The 19,434-nt window shown below is 40.5% G+C and overlaps 1 protein-coding gene across 6 annotated transcripts in view; it reads left to right on the forward strand.

Annotated features, from left to right (window-relative positions):
* The window catches only part of AKAP13 (A-kinase anchoring protein 13), a gene marked incomplete at its 5' end in the record, with an annotated part of 342,651 nt that overhangs the window by 78,193 nt on the left and 245,024 nt on the right, over positions 1-19,434 (forward strand). The gene's annotated exons all lie outside the window — the stretch shown is intronic.

Below are 19,434 nucleotides of genomic sequence, written 5' to 3' on the forward strand. Positions count from 1 at the left end.
GCTGGTGTGAAGGAAGGGTTGAGGTTCATTTTTTGCTTATGGATACCCACTTGTTTCAGCACCATTTGTTGAAAAAACCATCCTTTCCTTATTGAATTACCTTGACCCATTTATTGAAAAATGAATCGACCATATATGTGTGGGTCTGTTTCTGGATTCTTCTGTTTCATTGCCTTTATATCTCTCCTTAGACCAGTACTACCCTGTCTTGATTACGATAGCTTTGTGGTTAAGTCTTGAGGTCAGATAGTGTAAGCCTTACAACTTTGTTCTTTTTCAAAATTCATATGGATATTATAGGTCATTTGCATTTCCATGTGCATTTTCAAATCAGCTTGTTGATTTCTGTAACAAAGAATATTGAAGTTTTTATTGGAAATGAATTAAATATGTAGCTCAATTTGGGGACAGTTGGCATTTAGCTATGGTATGTGTATCTATTTTTAAATATCTTAAGTATTTTTTAAAAGCATGTTTTCAATTGCAACATTTTGTTATACTTAGTATTTCATATTTTTGGAACTATTATAGATGTTTGAAATTTCAACTTCCAATTGTCTGTTGTAACATGTAGAAATACAATGGATTCTTGTTTATTGACCTGCCACCTTGTTAAAATCACTTGTTTCTAGTAGCTCTTTTGTAGATTCCCAGTGAGAACTGATATTCTTGTTGCCTATCTTAGGGATAAGCAATCAAACTTTTATCCTTCTATATAATTTTAGCTATAGGATTTTTGCAGATTCCCTTTTGTCAGGTTGATGAAATTTCCTTTCTATCCTTAGTTTCCTTAGTTTTTTAAAATTTAATTTAATTTAATTTAAAATTTATTTATTTATTTTTGGCTGCATTGGGTCTTTGTTGCTGTGCGTGGGCTTTCTCTAGTTGTGGTGAGTGGGGGGCTACTCTTTGTTGTGGTGCGTGGGCTTCTCATTGTGGTGGCTTGTCTTGTTGTGGAGCACGGGCTCTAGGCGTGCGGGCTTCAGTAGTTGTGGCATGTGGGCTCAGTAGTTGTGGCACGTGGGCTCAGTAGTTGTGGCTCACGGGCTCTAGAGTGCAGGCTCAGTAGTTGTGACGCACGGGCTTAGTTGCTCCATGGCATATGGGATCTTCCTGGAGCAGGGCTTGAACCCCTGTTCCCTGCATTGGCAGGTGAATTCTTAACCACTGTGCCACCAGGGAAGCCCCTCCTTAGTTTTTTTTTACAATGGATCAGTATTGAGTTTTGTTAAATGCTTTCTCTACATCTAATGAGATATTTGTATCATTTTTCTCTTTTATTTTGTCAATGTGGTGAATTCCATTAATTTACAAAAGATAAGCCAACACTGTATCCCAGGATAAACCCAGTTGGGTCATTGTGTATTATACTTTTTCATATTTCTGGATTTGAATTGGTAACATTATGTTAATGGTTTTTGTGTCTGTGTTCATCAGAGGTTTGGTTTGTATTTTTTTCTTGTAGTGTCTTTGTCTGGTTTTAGTATCAGGGTAATGTTGGCCTCATAAAGTAAGTTGGAAAATCCCCCCACCCCTCCATTTTTTTGGTATTGATATCATTCTTTTCCCCTTATCTGTTTGGTACCTGTCACTTTGATCCTCTCTGGGCCTGGAGTTTTCTTTGTGATAAAACTTAGCTAAGAATTCAAGTTGTTTAATAGATATGAGGTGATTCTGATAGATGTGCATCTCATTGTAGTTTTAATTTGCCTGTTCCCTAATGACTGATGATGTTGAGCATATTTTTATGTGCCTACTAAGCCATTTATATATCTTATTTAGTGAAATGTCTACTTCTTCCATTTTTAGTTGGGCTCTTAATACTGAGTTGGAAGAGTTCCTTAGAAGTCCTGGATATGAGTACTTTTTCAGATATGTGATTTGTTGATACTGTCTTTGGCTTCTCAGAGTTAAAGTTATGAATCTTACTCAAATATAAAATGAACATGTGTTGAAGATTTTAGCTAATTCATTTATTAATGAGGTATCCAGTAAGATGTTAAATGAGATATGTGATTCCACGTATCTAGTAATTTTTTATCGTATGCTACACATTGTGGATGGTATGTTTTAGAGACTACTCTGTTTTTTATCTTCAGAAAAATGTTAACTTTTGTTCTGGCAGGCAGCTAATTGGATTGGACTCAAACTCCCGCTTTAATTTGCTCTCTGCTCATCAGTTCTTTCAGCCTCACAGATTTGCTTTCTGTTGGAAATCTTGGAGTCTCCTCAGTATATGTACAACTCAGGAGTCTACCAAGGATTTGAGGAAAGCTGACATGCAGATTTTTAAGAATGCTGCTTTCTGCTTGAGTTCTGTCTATTGTCTCAAGTGGTCTGGGAAGTAACCTTAGTTGAAAAGCAGTGTAAAAGTGAATCTCACCCAGTACTTTTCTCCTTTTTTAGCTTTCTGTCTGCTTTTATCTTCTTCCAGTGCCTTCAAATGGTAGCTTTTTATATTTTATTCAGTTATGATTGCTTATCCGTAAGCACAGTAGTCTACTACAGTACAGGGTAATCTGCCTTTATTTTTTTTGTTGACTTTTTTTTTTTTTTGCGGTATGCGGGCCTCTCACTGTTGTGGCTTCTCCCGTTGTGGAGCACAGGCTCCGGACGCGCAGGCTCAGGGGCCATGGCTCACGGGCCCAGCCGCTCCGTGGCATGTGGGATCTTCCCGGACCGGGGCACGAACCCGTGTCCCCTGCATCGGCAGGCGAACTCTCAACCGCTGTGCCACCAGGGAAGCCCCTTTTTGTTGACTTTTTAACTAGTGGAGCTCTTTTTCGGTCATCTCCAGTTAACTTTCCATAGTGTATATCTTCTAATGAGGTACTGGAAACCTAACTCAAGAGTTGAAAATTTTGAAAGTGAAAGGAATAGGTTGATTTGGTTGGCAAGATTTAAAAAATGTTTTCCTTGCTTCTAGTTCCATTTTGACTACAGTCCATGAAAGGCAGAGCTTGTCTTGGGATTGGTAAGTGCAGCTAATGCTGACCCTTAGAGGGGTTTTTGGCTGTTACTTGTTGAAGCTCAAGGCCTGAGGCTGTTAGCCCATGTCTGAATATCAACTAAGAAGGAGTGTCTCCTTGGAGATTCCATAACTGAGTTTTTAGATTCCCCAACTCTGTGGTATTCTTTTTTTCTCTTGTACTGGGTGGGGAGGCATTCTGTGGGTGGCTGCATTCTTCACTTGTTCCTTGCTCTGACCTGGGATAGCCATCAAGGTCTATAATGGAACATCACAGTACATGTCTCTGGTCTGTCCATCTTGCTTTTAACTGCTTTTGTTTTTTAATTTTCTGTCCAATTTAGTAGCACACTTCAAGACTGCTGATTACCTATATGAAAAGCCAATGTACTTTCCAGTATGTGCCATGAAGTGATAGGATGGTGTACTTCTTTTTAGTACTTACAGTTTGTAAAATTTAATGTAGTACCAACAGAAATGTTATTCACTTTGATTGCAGTTTTGAATGTGAAAGACTCCTTGTTCATTCTCTTGAAGCTTGGGCATTGGTTTTTAAGCTTGATTATTTTCTTTATCAGATTTTTTTAGAATTTAGGAGAAAACATTCTCAGAAGTTCCTGTAACAGCAACTAAATTTTTTGGGCAGCAGATTTTAGCTGGCGGACATTAGCCTGTGTTTGTGTAGAAGGGAGTCTGTCCATTCCCCAGCTGATTATCAAGCTTGTAAACATTTCCATTTGGATGTGGGTAGGAACATGTTGGTCTGTTGAGTTGCATTACTGGTTTTTATTACGCAGCTGACTTTTTCTGTAGGCCATTGCCTACTACTTCGGAAAAAGAGAATAGGGCACCTCTGTAAAGTAGTCTAAAATGGTTCAGTTTGGTGGGAGATGAAACAGATGAATTAGTCTACAGAGAAGCTCTACACAAGCATGTCTTTGTCTTCTTTCTCACCCTTCGGTCTTTAATTAGTGAAATGCTGCTTCCTCCACTAAGCATTTTCCATTGAAATTCTTCTCATCCTCACTGTGTTTAATTCCCAGCTCACAAAATCAATCACCTTTCCTCCTTTGTTTATATACCTAAGGTACCCATTGTTTCTGTACGTGGAATTATGATGTGCTAGAGATGGAAGGAACTTTCATGATTACCTACTCCAACCCCTTCCATTCACAGAATAAGAAATGGAGGTCATGAGGCTTCCTACAGAGTAGGAGAGGCAGCAGTGTAGTAGTCTAAGGGTTAAGGTCTGGGTTCAGATTTTGGCTCCCACCATTTACTAACTGTGGGACCTTATCCAGGTTACTTAACTTTAACCATGAATCTCTTCATTTGTAAAATAGATTAAGTGAGGATTAGCAAGGTGCCTGGAACAGATTAAGAAAACTCTTCTATAAGTGGCAGTGAAGATGATGTTGGTGGTCGTTATGTCTTCATAGCTGATAAGCTGTAGGATGTTAGGATGGTAGAATTACGATGTTTGCCTTTTGGTTGAAGAATGAGAAGAACACCCACTGAGGAATGAAATAGGAGGCTATGATGTACCTGTCAGTGAGGTATATACACATTTTTGGTGAGTATGAATTCTGAAAGCCAGTGAGCACTTGTTTACCACCCAGTGTATTTCCAGTGTATGCTTGAGAGAGAGAGCGAGGGAGGAAGGAATACTTTTTAAAAAATGCCCTTGGTTGAATTTCAGAAATGGATTTCAGAGGCCAGGAAGCAGCTTGTAACAAGAGGATGAGATCAGTTGGTAAAATTGGAACTAGTTGATAATCCTTTTACTCTCTTCTCTGAACATTCAGTGTTCCTATTTTTATGCAAACATATGAGCTAGAAAATGACTAGGTCTCTCCATAGATAATGCCATGTGTCACATTGGGGAGGGTGAGGGGAATGTGGGATAGAGCCGGCAGTCAGTCTTTATCCTTCATCTTTGTTTAGCTTTTTCCTGTAGTAGGTACTGGGGCCGTTTTGTTCTTTTTAAAATGCCTCTGGAGGTTGTTTTAGAATGCGATCTTTAGTTTGGTTGTACTGGCACTTGGGGAGGGCAACAGAGGGAAAGAAAGAGGAATTAGGAATATATTTTTAAAACTATGAAAAAAAATTGACCTATGAGCTTTTACCTCGTGGGGTAGGTGCTGAGACTGTTGGCTTGTGGTTTTCACCATTTTACTTCCTGCTGATGGAGAGCCAGCCACGAAGTCAGCTGTTGCTGAGCCCAAGTTTGATAGCTGAAAACACCTTTTTCATTTTATTCAAGTCACTTAGAAGGAGAATTCATATCACTGAGGTTTTAACTCTAAGTTTCCAAACTAGTGGTTAGTTGAGTGGCCTCTGTTTCTCAAGGATTCTGCTGTTGCTGCAAGTAAGGAGTAAGGATTCTGTTTCCCAGTCTTTTCCATCTTGCATTATTGTTTTTTTCTTGTTGGTTGTCCCAAGTCAGGTTTGCCTGGCTGGGTTTGTGCCAGTGAAAGACAAAGTGTATAGAACATCTACTCTGTGTCATTACTGTACCGAAGAGCTGCCCACTTTTGATTGACCCACAGTGGTTCTCAGAGACCCGTGACTACCAGCTGCTTCATGCAGAGGAGAAAGGTCTTACAGCTGGCAAGGGCTCAGACTTCAGTGCCCTCCTCTGGGTGCTCCTCCTACTCTGGTCAGAGCAGTTCATCCATTCATCAGTTGGTGGGGCATGTTGAAGGTGTTGCCTCTTCTATCTTCCACCTCAGATCTTAGGAGCAACCGTGGCTTTTCATTCTTTCGGCGCAGTCTGAGTTCTGGCCGTCTTCTAACTGTGTGTGACAAATCCAGCACTGAACCAACTGTTGCTGCAGTGGGGGTGGGACCTCTGTGGGGCCTGTTTAATTTATGTGGAGAATCAGAAAGCCAAGATCACAGAGCTCTCAGGAGAGTTTATTTGGACTATTTATAGTTTGTTGTTCTATCCGCAGTCTCTGTCTAGAGTACACACGCAAATACTTGCTGAATTGAATTATTTCCTCTTGCTGCCTTTCACATACCTTTGTTTGCATCCTTTACATCTTCTCTTCGTCATCCCTTCCACATCGAATTGCTTTCTGGACAGCCTGGACTCTTGGAAGACACACATACAGGTACCTGTTCTTCAGTCCCACCCTCATTCCCAGTTAACAAAACCTGCAAAGCAACAGTTTGGGGACAGTATGCCTGGAAATCTTTACTCTTTTTCCCCTAAATTAGTTTACTAAAAAAAATTTTTTTTACTTTTTAATTAATTTTTATTGGAGTATAGCTGCTTTACAATGTTGTTAGTTTCTTGCTATACAGCAAAGTGAATCAGTCATACGTATACATATATCCACTCTTTTTTTTAGATTTCCTTCCCATTTAGGTCACCACAGAGCATTGAGTAGAGTTCTATTCAATAGGTTCTCATTAGTTATCTGTTTTATGTATAGTAGTGTATATATGTCAATCCCAATCTCCCAGTTCATCCCACGCCCCCACTTCTCCCCTTGGTAACTAACCATAAATTTGTTCTCTATTTCTGCTTTGCAAATAAGTTCCAATTGACTTTTTTTTTTTTTTTTTTTTGCGGCGCGCGGGCCTCTCACTGTTATGGCCTCTCCTGCGGAGCACAGGCTCCAGACGCGCAGGCTCAGCGGCCATGGCTCACGGGCCCAGCCGCTCCGTGGCATGTGGGATCCTCCCGGACCGGGGCGCGAACCTGTGTCCCCTGCATTGGCAGGCGGACTCCCAACTGCTGCGCCACCAGGGAAGCCCCCAATTGACTTTTTGATTGTAAAGATTTTCAGAAAAAGTAGCCAACTGAAGTGTTCATTATGACCAAATTATTAGCACTTGGGTCATTCTTTGATAACATTTATTTTATGAAACACCTATATATATTTTTTGTATTTTGAAATATTGTCGTTTTAAAGGAAAGGGTATTGTGTAGCAGATGCCTGACTTTCTGTAGCTATATTTTTTTGTATATTCTAAATATATTAAGTATTTGAAGTTTCATGTGCATAGTAATATTGTCTGTTTCCACATTTACTTGAAACAGTTCATCATTATGCATTTCTGTTATGTGCCACTTATCTACTCACACATAGCTAGAAATGCTAAATGTTTTAAAGCAACGATCATATGTTTTAACTTAGTTCAAATAGGGAAATTAATAACTGATACAATAAGAAATGGAAAATTAGGGGGCTTCCCTGGTGGCGCAGCGGTTGAGAGTCCGCCTGCCGATGCAGAGGACACGGGTTCGTGCCCCGGTCTGGGAAGATCCCACATGCCGCGGAGCGGCTGGGCCCGTGAGCCATGGACCCTGAGCCGGCGCGTCCGGAGCCTGTGCTCCGCAACGGGAGAGGCCACAACAGTGAGAGGCCCGCGTACCGCGAAAAAAGAAAAAAGAAAATTAGTATATGTGATCCTCTAAGAGTTTCCTATTAAGAGGAATTCAGAAAATTTGAAATTCAGGGAATAACCTCTAAAGTTTCTCGTAACTCTGTTATTTCTAAATCCAGAACAAGTGTAATATCACCCAAATTTAGCCGGGCAATAACCTTTTAATAATTTGATGGAAAGCTGCCTTTTGAATCATTATTTTTAAACCATTTTTCAGTGAATTGATCAAGTTAGCAGAATTTGCAGAACACGTTGTAGGTGATTTTCGATTCAGTTGAGATATAATCTTACCAGTTCTTTACTTTAGTGTTGTCAAACATTTGTGTTTGTTTTGTGAAGCTGTATGTCCTAATTGAAAGTGAATTGTCTTTATTAACATCCAAACAGTTAGCGGCAACTCTTGTAAGTCACCATTTTCAAAATGCATAGGCACTTCCTCCTTTACCGTGGACGCTATGAGTGCAGAGTGTTTCCTTTAGACTCCCCTTCAGTGTGACTTGGAGGAGAGTTTACTGAGGGAGACCTTTCCCATATAGTGAGAGGGTGAGAAACAGTTCTGTTATGTCAGAACACGGATACATTTTGGTCTTTAAGTAGCTAAATTCTCTGCTAAAACTGCTAATCACATTATCACAGGTTCTGTATAGTTTGTTATGGTTCTGTATGGCATCTAGATCGTTAGATGTAGGGGTGATGATTTTCGTGTGCTTTTAGTTGACTGGACCTAGTTGTTTCTACCTAAACTAAGTTTATCAGTAATTTTAAAAAATACTCTCTGCTCATTGTATGATATAAAAACAAAATGACTCCCTAACGGATAACTCAGGCCAGGGATGCTTTATGAATAGAAAATCTCCTTTTAAAATGAAATTTTTCGCTTAAGAAGTTAATAAAGTAATATTTGAAAAAACCCTAACAGGGACTTCCTGGTGGTCCAGTGGGACTATGCGCCTCCAATGCAGGGGGCCTGGGTTCGAACCCTGGTTAGGGAAGTAGATCCCATATGCACGCCACAACTGAGAAGTCCGCATGCTGCAACTAGAAGATCTCGCATGCAGCAACGAAGATCCCACGTGCCACAACTAAGATCCAGCGTGGCCAAAATAAATAAATACTTAAAAAAACCCAAAAACCTCTAATAGCGGGCTGCTGAAAATACTGGAGTTCCTTTGACTTTGTAGAATTTTCATTTAATTATGAAATATACGAATTTCTTTTTCCTGAAGTCTTTGTTGTTTAAAACTTTCCCTCCAATTTTGAGATCGTTTAAAAAAAAAAGTCTACCTCTCATGTTTTCAAATACCATTGTTCTCAAAATGTTAAAGACATACTACTGGAGAATAACATTGAAGGCAATATTTATCCTTGAGATATGAGAACCATTTTAACAATTTAAAAGCTAACATTGACATTCCTAGCATCTGTTTCTAATACCTCTTCTGCCTGCCACTTGTGGGAATGATGTGATAGTGCTTTTGTCATGTAATGTGACCAAGAAGGTGGGCTTTGTGTCACTGAAATAATTTCTAACCAAGTAGCCACTCCAGGCCTTGGGATTTGTCCACGTTAGGTCATCCAGCTTCGTAATGTCTACATTTGTGTGAGCGCCCACTTGCCTATATTTAGTCTTTCCAAATAGTTTATAATTGGTTTAGCCCATTGGATTGCTTGCTTTTTGGATGATAGAGGTTGGGGAGGATGAAGGAAGTATAAGGCTTGAATTTGGCAGTCTCTTTACAGGATGTCCCTTTTAACCCCTGCTGAGGTTAATTTACATAAAACACAGCTGTGTGTGAATTTTTCTAAATTTAAAGTTTATACTTATTACCATAGGGATAAGATTGTCAGCACTTACTGAATTTATGGTCTTGCTCTCCTGTATCTGGACCTCCTGGCAGCTTACAGTTCCGTTTCCTTTGGATAACAGGATACAGCTGGTGGCAAAATTCTCACCTGTGGAATAGCCATTTGGAGTTTTGTTCTCTATATAGGTCTCTGCAAAGCAGCAGAAACTATTTTTGCAGGAAACCACAAGCCTGTGTAAAACACCAAAAGAGGATTGAAATAACATGTGCAAGTGTTCCTCTTCCCTGAAGTACCAATCATCATGCGAGAGCCTAAGTATGGTGTTAAGCAGCTCTTTGCCCTCCCTCCCCTTTACTTTGGGGTTGTTGTCCAGTTAAATGATGCTGAATTCCCCCACTCTGGTCTCTGTTACGTCTCTGGCCAATCAAGCAAATTGATCCAGGCTGGATTTCTTAATAAGCTACTAGGTAAGCCTTCTGGGACTAGACTGACCTTAGATATTTTGGTAAGATTGATTTTTGTTTTTATAGCTGTGGATCCTTTACCATCAAACGGTGTGGAAAAGCTGATTAATTTCTGTCTCTGATGTTCATGTCAATCAGGTATTTCTTTAGTGTTTATTGGGTGCTCAGTACCATGCCAGATGCTGCAACAGGAGCAGTAGTGGTGTGGAGGAGTGCTACAGAAGACATATACGGGTGTGGTGGGCTGGAATAAACAAGTTAAGGAGAAAAGGTAAGCACAGAAGTAAAAGCGAAATAAAACCCAGTGTGTGACTTATTGCTGATTGTATAGATTAGCTTATCAGCAAGGTGGAAGGCATTATCTTGAGCAAAAGAGTGAGGACTGGACTGAGCATGGTGCATGCAGATGGTGTGTGTAGGAGCTGAGTGGAAGGGAGGGTATGGGGTAGGGGAGAGGAGTGCTAAATTAGGCCGCATAGATAATGCACTGAACACTATGCAGAGACATCAGAAGGGGTAGTGAGGGGGAGCCTGGATGGCCACTGAGAGTTCACCAAAGATAAAGGGCATATTTAGTAGAGCACTGTATCTGTTGGGGTCCCCGTTTCCCTCATCAGTGCCCTTTATTTAGAATTAGACATAAGCAGTGATTAGGATGGAGTAGTTGAATGTGATGCAAGGTGAGTGCTGAGATGGCTAATCACATAACTCATTCCAGGCAGTAAGAACAGAAACTTAATTTATTGAGTACTTTCCTGTTGCTTAGTACTGTATAAACATTTTACACACATCTTTTACTCCCCCATTTTACACATGAGAATAAAGCCTGGCAGTTAAATAACTTGTCCAGGGTATGCAGCCAGAAGTGCAAGAGTTAACAACTCAAATCCAAGTCTGTCTCTCTCCTTCTCTGAATTATATTGCCATTCTCAGTTTTAGCCTTACATTCTTCTGTGAGGGGTTGCTAAAGAATTGTTTGTTTGTTTGTTTTTTAATTGGGGTATAGTTGCTTTACAATGTTGTGTTAGTTTCTGCTGTACAATGAAGTGAATCAACTACATGTACACATATATCCCCTCCCTCTCGGACCTGCCTCCCCCCCCACCCCCACCGCCAAGAATTCTTAAATGCTAGAAGGTTGTTTCCCCAATCTAGATGGGCACTGTGCAGTCATCTGTTCCTTTAGTATCTTCATTATTATCAAAGTGGCTTATAGAGAGTTGATGTAAAATAAATATGATATTGAATATTTTGCAGAGGAAATGTAGTGAGCTTATTAATCTCTCTGTTGGCAGCTGCCAGTCCTAAGCTGCCCATGTGTGTCTGTGGATGCAGCACCTGGGCTTATGAGCCCTAGGGTGCAGGGCTCCACCTTTAGAAGAACTAAGATGGGTTAAATGTGTTCCCAAAACTGTGATCACATCTTATTTTTAGGCTTTTCCCTCCATTTCTTGAAGCAAGGCAGATCTTAGTGCTATCGCCTAGAACTTCCTAAAGAAAAGAGGTTGGTGCCCCCAAAGAACCTTGCTATGTGATTGCATACTACTATGTAGGCAGAGAGGAAGCTGCAGAACGAAAGAAGCATTTTAGGAAGGTTGAGTCAGAGGTGCAAATGGAGCATGGAGAGATTTTCTCAAGGTGATAAGGCCCTGGCACTCATATCTACAAGCAGAGGCAGGTAGACTGGCAGTGTTTCCTACTTGGGGAAGGAGGGTAATGTGGGCTGCTTCTGAGACCGCGTTTATAGAGTTCCATGGCTGACAGGATTTGGCTAGAGTTTGGGATGAGGATCCCAGGGCCTGTGGAAATTGACTGGGAAGCCAGCCTTTGCTTGCTGCACCTCAGGAAAGCCATGGTGAGGTTCTGACCTGACCTTACTGGTTGGAACCCACAACAGATACTTGCTCTGTCTGGGTTTGAGTTTAGGCTACATGATTACCTTCCAGTGAAACTTTTTAATGAATCTTTGAACCTGCAGTTGTGTATGATCCGACATTTGAGTCTGAGCTTTAAAAAAAGAGAGGTGACAAAGAAAGGAAAGAAAAGAAAATGAAAAAGAAAAAACAAAGCAGAGATTTGTTGATGCCAGTGCCATCGTATGACCATAATTTCTTTAGGCTAGAGCTGTGTCCACTGGTTTGTATATTTTCTCTGTCTTCCTTCCTTGGCTTCTGAGGCCAAGCAGCTTTTAGGCATGTGAATTTACATGAGTGCCTCTCCTGACTTCTCCCATCATCCCCTGCTTGCACTTCTCATTTCTTCTGTATTGTTCTTAAGAACTTACTGTGCTGTCTTGTCTTTGGTTATGCAGTTTTTTCTGCACTACACTTCTATGTCCACTTGGTGAAAATTGCCTCAGGGTTGGCCTCTTCCAGTAAGCTGTGTCTGGGCCTCCACCTTCTAGAGAGTTTATAGGTCCTTCCTGATCCTTGTAAAATTTTTATTATTGCACTTAATCATATTGTACTATAAATTACCTGGTTACTTAATATGTGTCACTTATGAAATTGGTACCAGCCACGTGGTGTTTATCCCTAAAGCTCAGCATCCAGCTGTACATGGAATATTCTAAGGGCTCAGAAATATGAGATTATCTCCCATTATTGAGTCTTTATGTGCCAGGCAGAAATTATATACATATATAAAGAAAAGGAGGCTTTAAGCTCTAAAAAGACTATGGTGTACTCTCCCTTATGAATTTTAGAACAAGCTCTAAGATGAGTATAAGAAAGTCAGAGTTTTAAAATTAAGTTTAATTTCTTAATTATTTTAATTAGTTAATTAATTATCGTGGAAAGAGTTCTGATTTTTTTATTCCACGATAATTACTTTGCGTGTGTATGTTTGCCCTAAGTTCAGGATCATTCTGCCTATTGGGTAATGCAGCACTGATAAAGAAGAAATTAAATGAGCGAATGTGGGTGTTAGTGTTTTGTTGTTTGGGTTTTGTCTTAGTTTGCTGAATCCTTTTGTTTTACTGTGAGTATTGCACTTTGTTAGATTCTTCGTTCTTTTCATGTCCTGACTACCTGCTTTAGGCCCCTCTTCCCATCTCACCCCAATTCCGACTAGTGCTTTGCTTTTTTCTTGGTGTGTAGTAAGTACTGTGTCATGAGACGGTGGGACAGAGCAAGGCTTACTGTGCTGTGAGAGAATCAGACATGTGTTATGGATCTTAACACCATTGTTTCCAAAAGTGTGGGCCATGATTTCAAAGCAGAAACATCACAAGGTTTGGTCTGATTTGGACTCTGTTGGTGGAAGTGGGAGGAGGGGACCAGGCAAGAGTCGGCATTATTTAAGAAGGCTCCAGTGGATGCTCATGTGCACTAAGATTTGAGAATCACTGCTTAGAGCAAACTGCTCCGCAGCATGTGGGATCTTCCCGGACCGGGGCACGAACCCGTGTCCCCTGCACCGGCAGGCGGACTCTCAACCACTGCGCCACCAGGGAAGCTCAGTGCATCTCAGAAGAACTTGGACATTTATGAGGCTTCTGTAGGATTTCCTCAGTCCCTAATTCAGGAAATGTATTTCGTACATGTAGTGTTCTATATTTTTTGTATAACTTGACATCCTCCCCAGGAAGAATCTGTCTGCTCTTTGTACTGTGCTTCTTTTTCTATTGTTCAGAATTCCTGGCTCCCACCCTCAACCAGTTCATAACATGTTTATAGCCACCAGCCCAGACTCCTTAGGAATGAAGGAAGGAGTCTTTGGATCTTGTTATTTTCCTTGAGGAAGACCTGAATGTTGACTGTTTTGCAAGAATCCAGAGTATGCATTGTCATTTCCATGTTAACCCTCGCCCCAAATGTTTGTGGGTTTCGAAGGGTTTACTGTAGCCCAGTCTTAGCAGGGTCTCTGGCCAGGGAAATTCATTTGAAGCACATTTTGCCATGGAAGTACCCTGCAGGTAAAAATACTCTGTTTACACTTGGCTGTGTCCCAAACAGCTGTCCTCCTCCTAATGAGACTGGGGGCTGCACATCTTTTTTGTGGATTTAGAAGCTTTCCTGTTGTGGATGACAAAAATCATTTGCAAAAACCAATTGAAGTGATAGGTTTGTCAGAGACAGACAGCTGGTCCTTAGGAAATGGGCTGAGATCTCCACGCTCACAGGTTCAAGGGAGTTTGCAGCCTGCAGTATAATTACCTGATACGGTGTTGAGGGGGGCCTGTGATTTGCTCCCCCTCCCGCCACCTCCCCTTGGGCATTTCGTTAAGGGTGGAGCACCTGTTAAAGGCTTGTTTAGTGTACTGTGTGGCTGTGGCTACAGAATAGTGAGTTTGGTTTAAGTTTACAAACGTATGGGTGCAGACATTCTTGTTTTAATTGCTTTGCTTTTATTAGCTCCAGGGACCTTTAGTAAGGATTGTAGATTTATTCAGTGTTTTCATTTAGGAAAAAAAAGGTATTTTTACTCATTTCTAGGTCAGTTGCGATACACTGAATGACCAGGGACTTAAACCAGATGTGCTGTGTGTAATGTTTCCTTTCTGATTGCAAAAGTAATATCTGTTCATTGTTTGAATAGTTATAATTAAGAAACTGATAATTTAGGAATGAAAATTCCCTGTAATCCCCAGAAATACATACATTTAACATTTTGGTATTTGTTCCTCCAGATCCTTTTCTGTGGTTATTTTGTTATATTTTGCAATTCTACTTTACCCACCAACGTGTTTTAAGACAGAAATGCATCTCTTGCTACCTGAAGCCTTTCATTTAACCATTTATACTTTTCAAAGTATTTTATGTGGTAGTCTCCACTGAGACCCAGAAACTCTGCCAGGAAGAAGGAACAGTGGCTTCTACTCTGTGCCTGGCAAGTGTGCTTAAGTGCTTTACTTGGCGCTTTTTCTTTTTTTCAATTCAATATAAAAAGATTTATTAAGAAGTCATTCTCCCACCCACATCCTCTTCTACCCTGTGACCCTCACCTTTCATATCCAGTTTTATTAGTTTCTAATGTATCCTTCCAGTGTTTCTTTATGCAGATAGTAGCAAACATGAATATATGTTCTTATTTCCCCCTTTCTTACACAAAAAGAGGATACTATGCGTACTGTTTGGCATCTCACTCTATTCACACAGTATACCCTGGAGACATATTCTACATTAGTACTTGGCCCTTGCTTTTGATTCTTACACCAACTCCATAATATAGGCAGCAGTTACTATGCCCTTTCTACACATAAGGAGGCTGAGACTCAGACAAGTTAAGTGACTTGCTCATACAGTTTATTAGTAAAGAACTTGGATGCCTACCCATTTAATCTGATTTCTCATCTAGAGAATATTGTGCCACACCCTATGCCTTTCCTGTATTGAGAAGTGGTTTTTTAGATGAAAATATTCTTTGAGACATATAAAACTGTTGAGTGAGGGCATAGTGCTTCTTCGGATTATTAAGAGGTATTTTTTTTAGTTTTTGACCAGGAGTTGGCATTCTGTGGCCCACTGGCTGAATCTAGCCTTCTTCCTCTTTTTGTAAATAAAGTTTTATTGGAACATGGACCCACCCAAGTCATTTACATATTGCAGCACAGACCATATGACCTGCAAAGCCTAAAATATTTACCATCTGGCTCTTTACAAAAATGTTTGCTGACACCTGTTGTGGACACCAAGTTTTATTTAGGTGTGTAAATTTTTTTTTTTTTGTAGCTTCTAAGGTTTTGCATTCGTTTGCTCAGGCACATTGGTTGGTGGAAGTGCTTTCTTTCCTTTACTTCCCCCAAACTAATCAAACAGGCGTATCACTTCTTGCTTGAGTTTCTCTGTGATCCTGTATAGTGACTGAGTTTCTACACAGTCATTTTCAGGTAGAGTGAATTGCAAAATATTCCAAAACTTTTGCTACTGTTAATGTTGGTACAAAACTGGTGTACATCCTGATGATGGTTTGTGCATTGCACCCTATGGTGATAGTTTATGTTAAAGTGCAAGAAGGGATCATCAGCACAAAGTCTAATCATAATCAGCAGCACCCTGAGACTTCTTGCATGGGGGTGTTGTGGGAGTGTGTAGATTTATATAATTGAGACAGTTGCATTAAAATTGGTTGACTCTTGTTTTGACATAAAGTGAACGTGTGACATTTATACAATAGCAAACTATTAAATTTGGTTTTCCTTTGAGCATTTTGAAATAAAATGCAAAATGTGGAAAGAATAAAAATACTTAATTACTGTGCTTGTAATTATTTCACACCCCCTGAATTTATGACTCCTCAGAACTGTAGCAGGTTACTACTGAGTGGCAGAGTTGGTGAACATACTTAAAATCACATCATTTAAATCTTTGAGTTTTGATAGTTCCTTTTCTTCATGGTCTCTTTCAAATGGCATGCAGCCTTTACTGTCCCACTGTGTCTGTCACATGTTGTGCTTGTGTTACATGGAAGCAACCCAGTGAACTTGTGCAAGGTCACTCACTAGTTAGTTATTGGGTAAGGAAGAAATTCCAGGGTTTTCTCTCTTAAAATTCCTTAATGAAATGATTGGATGGACATAGTGCATTTCTTTAATTTTCCGTTTGGGAAAGCTTGATAAAAATTCTGTTGGCAAAGCAGAGTCCAGTGATCTCCAAATTGGTCTTGGTGTATACGTTGATTTTTAAGTGCATTTACTTTGACCCAAAAGACTGCCTTCCTGTAATATGCTCCTTTTTGTAGAACACAGCTCTCAAGTAAGTAAAGTAAGTTTGTTTAAAATGTGTGAAATAAGTTGAGGCATTATACGTAGCAAGTTTTCGATGGTTTAGCATCGCGACTCTGAGTTTTCAGTTTTAGGACCAGTTTGAGGGTCTTTCATCTATTATCTGTATTACTAGCTTTCTTAATCTCTTTCATTTTTTGGGTAAAAGTCACCTCACAGAGGCCTCCCCTCAGCACCATATTTAAAACTGTATCCTACTCATTTCCTGTTCCCTCTTCCCTGTTTTATTTTTCTCAATAGCACTCACTAATCACTCTCTGAAAACCGTTTATTTTAATGCTTTATTTATCTGTGTTACTCCTAGAATAAGCTCTGTGAAGCTTCTGTACTCTCAGTGCCTTGAGTACGGTGCCTGGCACATGGGAGACGCCCAGTGACAGTTGAATTAACAAAGTCAAAGAGAGTCTGTATTGCTTGTAGAATGAGGGCTAGACGTAGGGCAAGTCAATTTGTGGCGTCAGACGGGATTTAAAACTGGGTTCTTCCACCTCTTGATGTTGATATTAAATAATTTAATCATTGAAAGAACTTTTCCCTCCCAATGAAATGGGAGAAAATATCTTTTTATGGGGATTAAAAATTATATTGGATATAAAGCTCTATAAATGTTAGTCCTCGCTTTCCTCTGGTGTGTCAGCATTGAAGAAGCCTAAAGGCAATGTGAATTTACCAATCCTGTGCTTCTGGGGTCATTACCTCTATGACTTTTTTAAATTTAATTTATTTATTTATGGCTGTGTTGGTCTTCGTTTCTGTGTGAGGCTTTCTCCAGTTGCGGCAAGTGGGGGCCACTCCTCATCGCGGTGCGCGGGCCTCTCACTATCGCGGCCTCTCTTGTTGCGGAGCACAGGCTCCAGACGCGCAGGCTCAGTAATTATGGCTCACGGGGCCAGTTGCTCCATGGCATGTGGGATCTTCCCAGACCAGGGCTCGAACCCGTGTCCCCTGCATTGGCAGGCAGACTCTCAACCACTGCGCCACCAGGGAAGCCCCTCTATGACTTTTGACAGATGTATTCTTTCAACGGCTGTGTTGCCAACACAACAATGACCTGTGCCTTTGACCAGTGTGAGTGGACAGACACTTTGTCGTCCCTCTTTAATCCTCATATCAGAATAACTTGTATGGGTTTGGCTTTGAAATAAGTTTAGGCAAGTTCATGATTGCAGACAGTTGAGATGGCATCAGCCCTTAGAGCCAAGTGAGTTTCACCAGATCTTTCGTCAAATGCAGTGGGAACATCAGATAAGTTGATGTTTGTGGTCCTTATACACGTCATTCTAGGTTTTTTGGCAAATCAAGAAGCATCAGAGGGCTGTGAAGTCACTAGTTTGTCTCTGTGGATTTCTCCAAACCTTATGGATTACAAAGTGTTAATTCCTGTTTTGGTTTCCCCTGATATTTCTTCTGCTTGGGATGACAGGAACACTTCAGAAGTTAGTTAAGGCAAATTGGTTCAGAAATTTATAGGTTCTTTTAGTTTTTGTCACAGGTAAGTCTGAATACGACCTGGAAAGCTGATTAAAAGACCAGTGAGCACAGGGAGCTTAATTTTAAATTAAATGGATATTTAATGCGTTGAGAAAGTACTCAATCTTCAGTCTTTCTTTTTTTAATCTATGCTTGCTATTTGCATCTGATGGCCAGGAAATCTCTATTTTTCTACTAAAAGCATTGGTTATTGCTACATTTCTCAAGCTTGGTTTTCAGTGTGGATTTTTTGCGGGTGATTTTTAGCACCTATGGGTACAAAACCATTAAATGAAGGCCGGCAGAAAGGAAAGGGTGCCCTGAGCTGGGAAGTCTCTTACAATCCTCTGGTAGACCAGAGGATGAACGGGGCAGGCAGGGAGATGGTCAGTCACTGCGGGGGCTTCCTGGCTGTGAGCATGTCTTCCAGCAGAACACAGTGAAACCCGTGGCCTGCTGGTTGGAGGTGATTATGCTTAGGAGCCTGGTTATAGATTTTTTTTTCCACAGGTGTGTGTTAACTTTTTTTTTTTGGGTGAGCCTTGATCCTCAGACACACACAGCCTGACCAAACTGGCAGATTTGTGAGAATTTTAATATTGAGAGGATTCTGTTATTGGAGTTATGCACGGTTGCTGAGGCATTGCTTTTTATTCTAAAATTTGGTCTTGGATAACCTCCGGTTTATGCTGTTGGGATTTCAGTTAATTGTTACGCTTTTGTGATCTGGTCTGGTATAATACCACATATGGGATTTTATCTTTTTTTGCATGTATGAATGACATTCCTGTACTGTTGTTTTTTATTTTGCTGGATAATAATTTAATCCAGTCCCCTATCATGGGTAAGACACTTGAAGTTGACTATAATGAAATCACTTGGGTCTGCTTCTCTGACTCTTGTGAAGATGGGATCAGCTTATTCTCAAATTCATTGTATTTGGCAAAAGACCTGCCCTTCTGAAGTACACAATACTGGACGATGATCATTTTGGCTTAGAGGAAATCCTGGTCAAATTACCAAGTTAAACTTTTAAGAACATGCTATTCTCAATATTCACAAATGTATTATGTAATGCTGGAAGTCTCCTCTAAAGTTCTTCCTAAGATTTTTGTGAGAATTCATTTAGTGCAGGTAACCACAGGGAATCCAGCTTTAATTTTGAGGAAAGTGACAACTTCTAGCTGTTGGAGGCCAGCAGTAGCCCCCCTTCTCTGAGAGGAAGGTTGAGAGGAAGAGGGCTTTCTAGTGGTCTGCCGAACCCTTCTACCCTAAGCGCCCCAGTGAGACTGGGGGGCATCCCTGGTTAGGTAGCATTATGTGAGTTTGGGGGATTATGTAAAAGTATAACTGCACACACGCTGTTCTTGCTTTGGTAACTGATTTTAATATCCTGTTGGTTTTGTTGTTGAAACTTCTTCTATGACAGTGAAGCCTTTTGTCTTTATTTTTCAATCAGAAAATCTTTCTCCCCACTTGAAAGGATGGAATCGGGGCTACAAGGCATTCTGCAATCTTTGACCTTCTTGCCTCCCCAAACCTCTAAGGAAAGCCGGGCATTCAGTAATCTCAGACTTTTGATTGTGCTTTTGTAACCTTGCTTG

The sequence above is a fragment of the Grampus griseus genome, assembly GCF_964374135.1.
Source record: "Grampus griseus genome assembly, chromosome: 2".
NCBI lineage: Eukaryota > Metazoa > Chordata > Mammalia > Artiodactyla > Delphinidae > Grampus > Grampus griseus.